We start from the raw sequence: 12,013 nt of genomic DNA on the forward strand, positions 1-12,013 counted from the left end.
GATTTTTTTTTTAAAACGGAATAAAGTAAATTGGATAGTTATAAATTCCAAACGCGGACTGGTCTATACAGGAGTTTTCTAAAAAAAAATTCTCGTAAAAAATTGACGTTTTTTCAAATAAATTACTAAACTACGGCGTTAGAATATAAATCGATATGTTAAAATGTATATCTGATTCCACAAAAAACGGAATTAAATGACTCTCCACTTACTCATATTATGCATTTTTAACATCAAATACAATAGAATATAATAGAAACCCATTTTTCCTTGTATTTTGAAAGAATAATATACTACTATAAATTACTTACGTCAAATAATTTTGTTATTTTACACTTATCATACACATGACGAGCAAGCCAAAGGTGTACCTCAACATGTTCACAACGTGAACAACCATAATTTAAAAAGAAACCAAATTGTATTACATCATTTGTATGAACATAAAAGACAAAATGTAAAAAAATAATATTCTTACTTCACAAAAAGAACCGACTAACTAATTTATCAATACCTGAAGCTGCATTTATTACTTATTAATAAATGTATTATTAAAATACCTAATTTATATGTTAGTATACGATATTATTATCAATATTACTAAGGTACGTCCGGTTGGGTCAGGAAGTTCACCAAAAAAATGAAGTGTTTTACATTTCTAAATTTAATTTTCATGGTATCCGAATTTAATAACTTATAACTTCAGGTACCGGAAAAACATTTATACGATTTAATTCCTTTCCATTGTTGTTTATTTATCAACATTTTTGTTCACTGCCATTATCTTATATTATACATGTGGATATGTTCTCACGTATTAAAATACGTTTAAACAAGTTTTTGTTTTGCATAGACATTACGTAAGTACATCAAACTTTTTCTTATTTATATCTTAACAATATCTCAAACAGATTCTAAAGAAGACAGTATTATGACGGATATGTGCGTACAGTATTTTTACCAACATCAGCATGTACCAACAACCGTAATTGTACAAGCACATGATAATAATAATATTATAATATACCATAAGAGTGGGAATACACATGGCGAATAATAACTTTAAAACATACACTTTCAAAGAATATTTTATGAACAAACATATTTACACAGGGATTAGTTTTTCAGTGGTGATGGGGTGTAAAAATCTACGGAATATGCGATTCTACATTGCAGCTGTGTTTACTGTTCAGCAGTAAGTCGGTAAAATACGAAATTACTGGTTGGGTGCCTATACTAGCGCATTGTTTACAGGCAAGTACCGTACCTAAATTAAATAAAACCGTTTCCTTCAAACAGACAGAAAATTGATACGAGGTCAGCAGATAATATTTCAATTATCATCGATACGTATAATATAATATGATATGTATTTACAGCTTAAGTTCTTCAGAATTTCGTTGCTGATTAAATTCTTACACTACGTAATATAACTGAGAAATGTCTTGTAGTACAAGTGTATTTTTATTTGATTTTTACAGGTTAGCAGATAATCCACGTTAGTTATAAACTGATTTAATGTTTTATTGAAACTGTAATCGATGGTAACAGCTCTATACAACAATAGGACGATATTTACGATTGTTCCGTTTGAATGTATGATATTATAATAGGATTAAATATTTCAACGTGTAGGTACAGACAGAATAAGAAGTAACTTAACAGTGGAAATTAAAAACTGAATAACTGATTAAAATATTAATCAATGGGAAACCAACAACATAGGTAATATCATAGTTTACGAATTGATTACAAAATGAATAATACATATTATATTAAATATGATTAACAGTATTTTTTAAATTCTATATATTAGTTGATATATTTTTACTCGTGTTATTTAAATAACGTAGACGAAGTTAATTGAGATACGCTCAATGTGACGTTATTAATCAGCAATTTCCATTGACGTTTTAATTACCTATTCAATATGCGTCAGCGAAATAGAAACGATTTGCTGCCATATGGATAATGTCATAACAAAATTACACAACGGTAGATGGATCAAAGGATAAGATAGACATTTTGAAGTATGATTCTGAAACACTTAATTGCCCCACTTACGGAGTATTCGCATTTATATACGACCACCTATACGACAAAGGATATATTTTGGGTAGTAGACTACTTCAGCCGAGGACCATTGGCTGGTAACCGCTGCCTGGTTTGTAAATTAAATCGTGTCAAATGCGTTGTCTCAAATACGGTTAACCCTTCTTTAGACCCTTTTAACGTTTGAGTCAGTTTTGTGAAACGCCCGAGTAACATGTTTTCGACAACAACTTAACCATGTTACATGTGCACACATCGCCTACAACTTCCAAGTGCGATTTTAATTGGTTTCTCAAACAACAAACATCGTGGTAAGAAAATAGCTATTCGAAGTAGGTAGGTAATTGTATAGAAATGAAAGGATTTAAATATAGGTACTTCTAAAAACATAACAATAACCATGACTAAATAATATATATATATAGGAAGGTATATAGATAGATAAATAGATAGATGGATAGATATTTAGTCATGATGATAATAAGTAATAACAATCAATTTAATTATTGAATTAATTTTACTAACGTTTATAAAAGTTTATAATCACTGATAAATATTGATCAGTTCAATCAAATATTTCGCATTTGTTTTATGTGGTATTTTTTGTGGTTTTACCTCAAATTTTAAATTAGTAGGTATTGTAAAGGCATACATGATTGTTTAACATTACGAGCTATGAATGAAATATATACTTTGATTGTATAAATTCAGTTAATGTCTAGTTGAGAATGAATTATGTTTCGTTAAATCAAAAAAAAATTATTGTAAATATTAGATATTATAATTAAAAACTTCATAGTCATAATTTATTATAATTTTCAACAAATTATGATAAAACAATATAGGTAAATAATTTGTTATAATTTAAATTCTGGGACCACAATGGAAACAGAAAACATTGTAAGTAATTATTACTCATAAAAACTAACTGATTAGTGCAAATTAATATATAGACCTATAAGAACAACCATTTAAAAAATCCTAAAATTGAAATTGAAAAAAAGTCTGAAGTTGGAGAAAAATTTGAAAAACAAAAATATAAACCACTTAACAAAATAAATGTAGTGCCTACGAATACATTTTTACAAAAATTAGAAGGACATACAAACATCTACAAATATTTATACATTTAATACGTTTAGAATATTTATTTAGTGGAATAAACGACAAATTTTTGTTTTGTATTTAACTATAATCAACAGTTCTAGACTCTGTTTATTATCTGAAAAGCAGACTATTTGTTTTACACTAAAAAAAAAACATGAAGGCCAATCTGGAAAACTCTAGATGTTTAATCAAAGAGTCTCTTCCAGAAGTATATCTTTAATTAAAACGATGGAAAGAGTAATTAGTTTTTCTTTTCTTTTATTTTTTGCACGCCAACGATCCTTTTTTTTAATTTCAAACATTCATCAGAGACAACAGACTTCAAAGAGCAGATAAAATAGGTTTTAAATCATTAGGCGAAGGATTTATGACGGAGAAAATTTCAAAATATACTCGTCTGCTATACATAAACATAAATTAAATCTAATCACAAACAAACGAGTGCAACAGAAACATGAAAATAATATATTACACAAATTTAAATATGTATAATACATCAATACGCTTCTTAGTTTGATGTTTGTAAAAAATAAGGGCCAAACGAAACTCGTCGCTGCCATCACCACAACCACCGCAATAGTGTAATGTATAATATAATATAATATAGAGCTGTATAATAGTAATAATTTTTCCTTCCCTGTTTGTACTCAAATAATACTATTTCAGCATATCGAAATATCTCGAAAATTTACACTGTGAAAAAGTTTCCACGAGTAGAGTTTATATACTGTTTTTTTTTTTTTTTTACAATCCTGTTTACTACTATGCACCAGTCACGCACAGTCGGTGTAACAGCCAAAATCACGCGAGCCAATTACACTGTACCTCCGCCGCGGTAGTGCAACGTTAGGGTGGAAGGTGCAGATTCCCCGTTGTTTCACGATACGATTAGAGACCCTTATTTGTAAATCTAATCGAAAAAAAAAACAGAAAACAGAAAATAAATAAATAAATATTCGGAAAACCCTATACTTTACGAACATTCGGTTGCGGGGCAAAGTAATTTGTAAACTTTACGAGTATTTCGGCCCATTACGCGGTGTGATGTAATTATTTAAGTCCACCCCGCGTATTATTTCATGGCACTGCGTTTCCACCGTGCCATTCAGTGGTTACGCTAAATAGCTGTATAGGTATGCCTCTTGTATTCCCATTCCGTCATCGCGTCGACGTCTTTGCACGCCGAAACCACTGTTTATCGGTCTTGATCGCTAATTAAGCCTTATAACAGCAATAATATTATAACAACTACACAATCACAACCACTGTGTGTATAAATTATATATAAACATGTATGTGTGTGTGTGAATGTGTGGGTATGCACTTCGTGTGTGATTGTGTGTGGGTGGGTGGCTGGGTGGATGTGTGGGTGTATCAATGGCGCAACTGACTTTTTCCAAGAATAATATTACGAAACCATTACTATTGTCATAATGAAAAATATATTATAAATAAAGTCGCAAACATCAATGGGTGTTTTTCTGTACCTAACCCATTATATTATAATTGTTACTAGGTATACTTATTTTAAATACAAAAAATATATAACATTTTTACTAACTGTTTCCTTAAAAAAAAAAAATATTAATAAAAACCAGGGAAACTCAATCCACTGTAAGCGTAGGTTATAAATGAACGCGTCATTGATAAGCAGGTCGCTGTAATGGATCATGGATGTGTTAAATTTTAATTCAGTGATAAATCGAAAATCTTGAAAATGTACGAGAAATGACATAATATATTAATATATATGTATGGAACGTTTCTATTTCAAACGAAATTTTTATGATTTATTATTCTATTATTAGAAAACTATGATAAATTAAAATAACTGTGGTATGTCTTAACTGTTATAAGTTGCTACAGTTAATATTTTGTGAATTACAATAAAACCATTAGATGAAAAATCGTTATTATTCGATTAAATACTCGTAGGTAGATGTACAATTTCGTAAAATGTTAAACTTGGTCTATAAAAGAAATTGTACAATAGTATTTTTGGTGCTTAAGAGGAACCTTGTTGTTTATTTTCAGGCCTTAGTTATAAAAATTTAAATTTTCAATATTTTTAAGTACAAAATAATTTACACATTCATTTGATTTTGATGAAATTTTTTAAAAATTTGAACATTGAATGCTTATAATAAAAATATAACGATGTTTTTCTATATTTTATAACTGCCCAAAACATATTATGAAGAATTTTGTAATAATTTTGCAGCATAAGTCAACAATTTAAAATGTCTATAAATAACACAAAAATACCCGAAATTATATCATGTTCATAAAATGCTAATAAAAATATTTGGTAAAAATGAATGAACCTAACTATGATTATTAATGTATTTTTTTCTTTACAACAAAAAAACCAAATCTTTTATTTTGTTGATAGTCAGAATATTATTCTCATTTTTCCGTATTTTTACGATTATTTTGATAACTACTATAGGAATTTTTCACCTTTAACCCCTCAAATTTATGAGCTATTATATTAAAGCTACCAGAAACCACCCTCCATGTTACATATTTAAGCATTTTTACTGCTCTAAAAGCTATGACTGATATAAATAATAATAAAAAAACCACATAATTACATCATTGTAAAACCAATGCATTCATTGGATCCGTTCATAACTTACAACTCAAATACTCAATATCATGATAGAAATCGTAAGTTCTGTACTATTGTCAGTTTTTAAACTGTATCTATTATGTAATTCGTATAATACATTAATACTGAACAAACTGATCGATGTGTACCTATGTAGAACAAATTAAATTTACATTATAATAACAATAACGCATGCAAGTTATATATTATATTTAACGAAAATATGTGCCAAAACTCAAAAGTTGACTTTGGTCACTAATTCATCGTAACCGTCGACATAATCTTGATAAAAATCATTAAGATGTTGAAGATCTATTGAACTATTAATTGTCTTTGTAATATAAATTGATTTTTTGGAGTATTGCCAGATCTTCTCTGCGATTATTTAAACAATCATTTATCGGCTGTTTAGCTACTGAGTCCACGAATTGTACAAATAAACTAACTCAGAACTCTATAATTACTATTTAAGAGCATGCATTGAAATATTGCATACCCTTATGTTTTTATCACTTGGCTAGTCTCATAGTTTTGATTTATACATTTTAGGCTCTTTTAGAAATGTAGAAAAACAAATCATCGAACGTAATTACAGAATCTAACATTCTGCTAAATACTACCAACTGTTGTTATTGAAATGATCACGTAAATTTACAAATATCATATCGACAAAATCAAAAAATAAACTAAAGAAATATCAGAATAATTTTAGGTTTTGTTTAATTTTACATTATTATACGAAAAGGATAGGGATGTTGTGTAGTGTGGTGAGTGCGCGTGTGGTTAGGTAACTGTACTATATTTACAACTTTTGTAATGATCGCAATCCTAACCATATATATTTACTGAATAACTCATAATAATTGATTGGCTCAACAATCACATTTTAGATCCACGGTGATAATTTCGAAAATAAAGACGGAAAAGCACCAGACCAATTTAAATCACAATTTTTCAAACTAAAAATAATTTACCATTGATATGAAAACAGAAATATTTAAAATGCATTTAAGATGGCTTTATAGTATATCAATAGTAAAGTCATGTTTCGTCTATTGTAAGTACCAACTATAATAAGTAAGTACTAACACGTTATGTAAAAACACTTTGTAACTTATAGAATGAAAAAATAGATTTAGGTAAAAAACGAAAAGGTTATGAACTACTTACATATAGCCCATATAGGTTATGCATGAGGTAATCATTATACACTTTTAAAAGTTAAAATGTGATCGAAGACAAGTTACTGAAAAAAATCGAGTAGGAGTGTAAGATAATTTTTGTAGTTTATATTAGTAATTATGATAAGTAAACAAAAAAATTAAATTATTGCCATCTAGGTAATCAGAACGACAAAATATATGGGTTAATGTAATAGAAATATGACAATGGCAGGATGTTATATAAACGTAATATCAAAGTTTATTTAAATTGTTATTACAATCAATATAATAATAATATTAAGAGGTATACAACAATTTTAATAGAATCTCCCTTTTTTACTTATTGAACGAAGCATCACTTTTTAAATTTTTCCCGAATTAAAGAGTTCATTTTTTTTATTATGTACTTTAAAAAAATACAAAAAACATTTATAAGTAGGTACACAATTATTGAGTGGCGTAGTCCACATGTCATCGTATAAACTAAAATACTGCCAAATTAGAAGTAAGAAGTTTAAACTTTTAAAGTTATGCCTAAAAGAATTTTAATTTCGAATAACAATAAATCATTTTGGCTTTTGATCATATTATTGATTGACGAGGTGGTCACACATATCATAATTAAAATAAACAACCTCTCGAGTTTTGATAAATATTATATAGTTAATCACTACGTACATTAATAGGGTATACGGTATATCCCTAAAGTTGCTTTGATGCAATTGAAATACACATATAAGTAGCTAATACCTACAAAAACATAGATTTTTATCGAAATATATCAATAAATTAGAATCAGTAATGGTCTAAATAGAATATAATTCCTCAAAATTGTATTGATATAATATTATAATAGTAGAAGGATGATAAATTACAGAGTGATACGATTTTTTGCAATATAGATTTGTCAGCTAGATACTATCTATGTGTTGGTTGATCTTTTGATTGTAATATCTATAATGGTACCATTATCCAATACAAAATTATTTTGTCCAAGCCAATCCATTCTGGGAACCTAAAAAAAAACGTTCGTATTAAACGTATTATTGACCTGTATTGTACAATATACGATCATCGTTAAAACTTCTTATTATTATTTTATATTTTTATTTCTTTTTTGATTATCACGCGCAGGGCTTAGTACCTATATATCATATTTCGGAGTCAGACAAATGATAATCTGACGGGCGAGCAGTCGACGCAACCACCTCGAGGAGGGCACGAGTACATTCAAACACTGTGTAATCGAAAATTCACGATACGTTGATTTGTGAAACTGGGAAATAGCCAATACGGATGTTGTACACGTAGTTGACTATAATATTATAATATAATAATAATATCATGTACGATATCGCGTTCTGCAGTTATCACGTAGGTAATCGTTTCGTGTCACGCAGTGTTGGATCCTTATCACGGTTATTACCTATTTCGGTGTCAAATAATTGTAATACTAAATGGTAACGCTAAACATAATATATTATAAGACCTATATAATATAAACTGTTTTCCAGTATCTCTATGCCGCTGTAAATTCTAAAAGTTATTAGAACAATATATTTTATGTCATGATCATCAAACAATACATTATAACACGTTACAAAACGGTTTGCATAAACAGTACCTATAATATGGGAATCGAAAAAATAAACCTTACTAATTTTTTATAGATCAATTTTTATAAATGGATTGTTTTATTGAGGTATAAAAGTAATAAAAGTAACTTTTAGGTGAATAAATAAATAAAATAATTTCAATTAAAATGAACTTGGACAAATGAGTCGCTAAAAACATAAGTCACCAATCAATAAAATCTACGATAGAATTTCACTACATAATTTTAAAATGTAGGTATCCACCAATATTGTATTTATTTTAAACCTTATAATACATCTAGTATGAATGTCTAGGTCGTTCCAATTTCAATATTACCTATGTCTATCTAGATATAGGTAATATTGAAATATAAGATATAAGCAAATTTGGTAAATATTGTAAAATCGTTTATTTTTTTATTATGAGATAACTGTAAAAATTATACTTATTTAGCTATTTAGATTCAAATTAAATCAACAAAAATAAAAAATTTTATGTTATAGTGCCCATTCGAAAAAAAAATTAAACTCTAGAGTCTAGGCCATAGGGTTTGAGCATAAAACTAAATATTTGAGAATAAAAAAGTAACATAACAAGTTTAATTTTGAAATAATATGTTTTTGCTGAAAGGTTTTAATAAACTTACTCTATATACTCAGTACGTTCTATGCTATATGGCATATAATTTTTTTTCTATTTTCTTTTTAGAATACAAACAAGAATACCTATATATATATTATATACAATCTGTAATAAAATGTATTCAATAGGTTATATGGGAGGGGTACAAGTATACAGGACTGGACGGCATGATTGAAGGGGGGGAGCGTCCAATGACCCTACTTCATAATTCTAGACTTTTTTTTTATTTTTATTTTATGAATTACATTTTTAAATCAGAAATATAGGTATTGGGTACCAATGTACCTGCTAATGATGAAACAAGATTTTCATACCGAATCAAACTGTATTGTTATTATAATATAAATTTAACTTTAATGGTTGATATAATTTTGATAAAAACATTCGAAAAACGAAGTATACATTATGATTAATATCATCATAAATGTTGTAAACTAACTTCAAACATTTTTGACTTTATCATATAAGTAATAAATTAATTTTGTCATAAATTATAAAAAAAAATGTGTACAAAATATATGATATCTAAAAGTTGAAATGGTGACTATTGCATTAACGCCCTATATTAAGTTTATGCTAATTTTTATTTATGTACATTAATACATTCAAACATTGCCCATAGTTCAAATTGGTCTGTTAAGCCTAGCTATTGCCACAAAACAATATTCAAGTTAAAATATTTCACACTGTTCCAATTTATGAGGTAAATCATACACTACCCATAATAATATATTGTAATAAATATGTATTACAATAACATACAGAAAATAGTAATTTCAACTATTTGTACATAATCACGCATAATCTTATATGAATCTAAAATCGAATAATTATGCTTATGTTACACAACATTAACCCTTTCTACTGTTTTGTATTAACTAAATTCACTCGAAATAAACATTAAAAACGTACAAACAAAACACGAAATAGGTATTCAGGTTATATAATTAGGTAGGTATACTCCAGATATTTCGTAATATATTATTATACATGTTATGTGTGTAGAAATCAAAATATTAGTATAGGTTGGTTGTTGGTATACATAGATGGTTAGCATGCTATGTAACTTTAAACATAAAAAATATATTTATTGATTGATGTTATGATCTGATAATAAAACAAAGAAACTACACTGACCGACAGCTGTAGTTTTATACGAACAATAATTATAACAGCTTAATATATGTATACCTACTCGTATTAATATTTTTAAAATAATGATTTCTGTATTTCTGGTATTTAAAAAATAATAATCCATATTATTGTTCAATAATAATACCTACTAAAGATATCAACATGAGGAATTTTTACATTAATTGTTGTGTAGGTAGGTATTGTTATCACGAATAAAAGATCAAAAATTACACCCACTGATTTGTTTAAAGGTATAAAAATGTATGTTTAAAATAATTCGAAATATTCCAGTTTCACGACTATATTTAAGAGATTAAATCTTTATATCGGTTTGACGATATAAGCTATTTTTATGTACATACCCATAAATTCATATTTGAAAATATACATTAACCACATTATTAAATCAGTTAATCACTATAGTTACCAACAATAAGACCATAGTATACTAAACTTATGTTTGCATAATTAATTCGCATTGGAATGTCTGTCATTTCTGAAATTTATAAATAACCATCGAGCGTATTATTTCATAGACAATTTAGAATGTTATGCATCCGCTTTTCAAAATTTAATTTATTCATTCGAAATGAAATGTATTAAAAATGCATTTAAAAAAAAAAATTTGAAGTGCATTTATTTATTTTTATTCCAATTTGTTATTACATCATTCTGACACACGAATTAATCTTATTACATACTCTGGTTAGGAGTATACTAACTTTACCCGCAATAACTTGCTCGTGAGTACGACCTAGCTACATGTCGCGAGTGCCACAGTTATTTTAAACGAGTCTTAAATTGAGTTACCCGTACAATAAATTACGAAACTATTGATATTTAAGTATTCCGATATTCGTCTGAGTGTTTCGTTTTGAAAGTTGTGTTTCAAAACCAAAGTCGACAAAAAGTCTGCGGATAATGTAAGTGCGTCATTGCAAAAATATAACCACATATTATATTTTGTATCAAGCACAAAATTACGCGTTGGCGTCGATGGTCAAATTAAATATATTATTATCCTCGGTATTAGACACGCTGTAGCCAGTAAGGATTTATAGCTTAGGAAATTTGAGAACAGACACGCGCCAATTAGAAGTTGAAAAGTAGGAGTAGGTTGTAGGGTTGTGGCGGTTGGAGGAAAGTTGACTATGACAGGAAACTGCGTCGCCACGATTTTAATACCTTCACACGTAAGTACATTTCCAGGGAGTGTGTAATGGACACGCGTCCGCCACGCGTTTTCTAGTCTTATTAACATATGTGCTTAATATTATATAGTAAAGAAGCAATCAAAAAAAAAATAATAATAAAAATAAAACATAAACACTGCACGTATGGTAAAAATTCCAAATGAAACACGTCGTCGTCGTTGTCCAACTCGAAATGCGCGACGATGTGCGTTTTGGGGATTTGAAAAAATACATATATACACCTATATACGTGTATACAGAAAGTGTATGTGTGTGTGTGTTTATATATATATGGGGTCTGAGTGTATCCCTATTAAAACGGAGAGAAAAACTTTGGTACCGCCACCGCCGCCTGCCACCCGTTTATTGCCGTCGAATCATAAAAAATCCTGCTGAATTTTCAGCTCGTTAACCCGTCCTTCCACCCATGCAACGTCTGTACAGATACCACCGTCATCGTTCGTTCGTTTTTTTTTTGCCACCCACCACCCGCACCAGGGTCGTATTCGACTTTT

The 12,013-nt window shown here is 28.4% G+C and overlaps 1 protein-coding gene across 1 annotated transcript in view; it reads right to left on the bottom strand.

The window, feature by feature from the left end:
* The window catches only part of LOC132948391 (neurotrimin-like), a 191,783-nt gene that overhangs the window by 47,588 nt on the left and 132,182 nt on the right, over positions 1–12,013 (bottom strand). The gene's annotated exons all lie outside the window — the stretch shown is intronic.

Source organism: Metopolophium dirhodum, chromosome 7 (assembly GCF_019925205.1).
Source record: "Metopolophium dirhodum isolate CAU chromosome 7, ASM1992520v1, whole genome shotgun sequence".
Lineage (NCBI taxonomy): Eukaryota > Metazoa > Arthropoda > Insecta > Hemiptera > Aphididae > Metopolophium > Metopolophium dirhodum.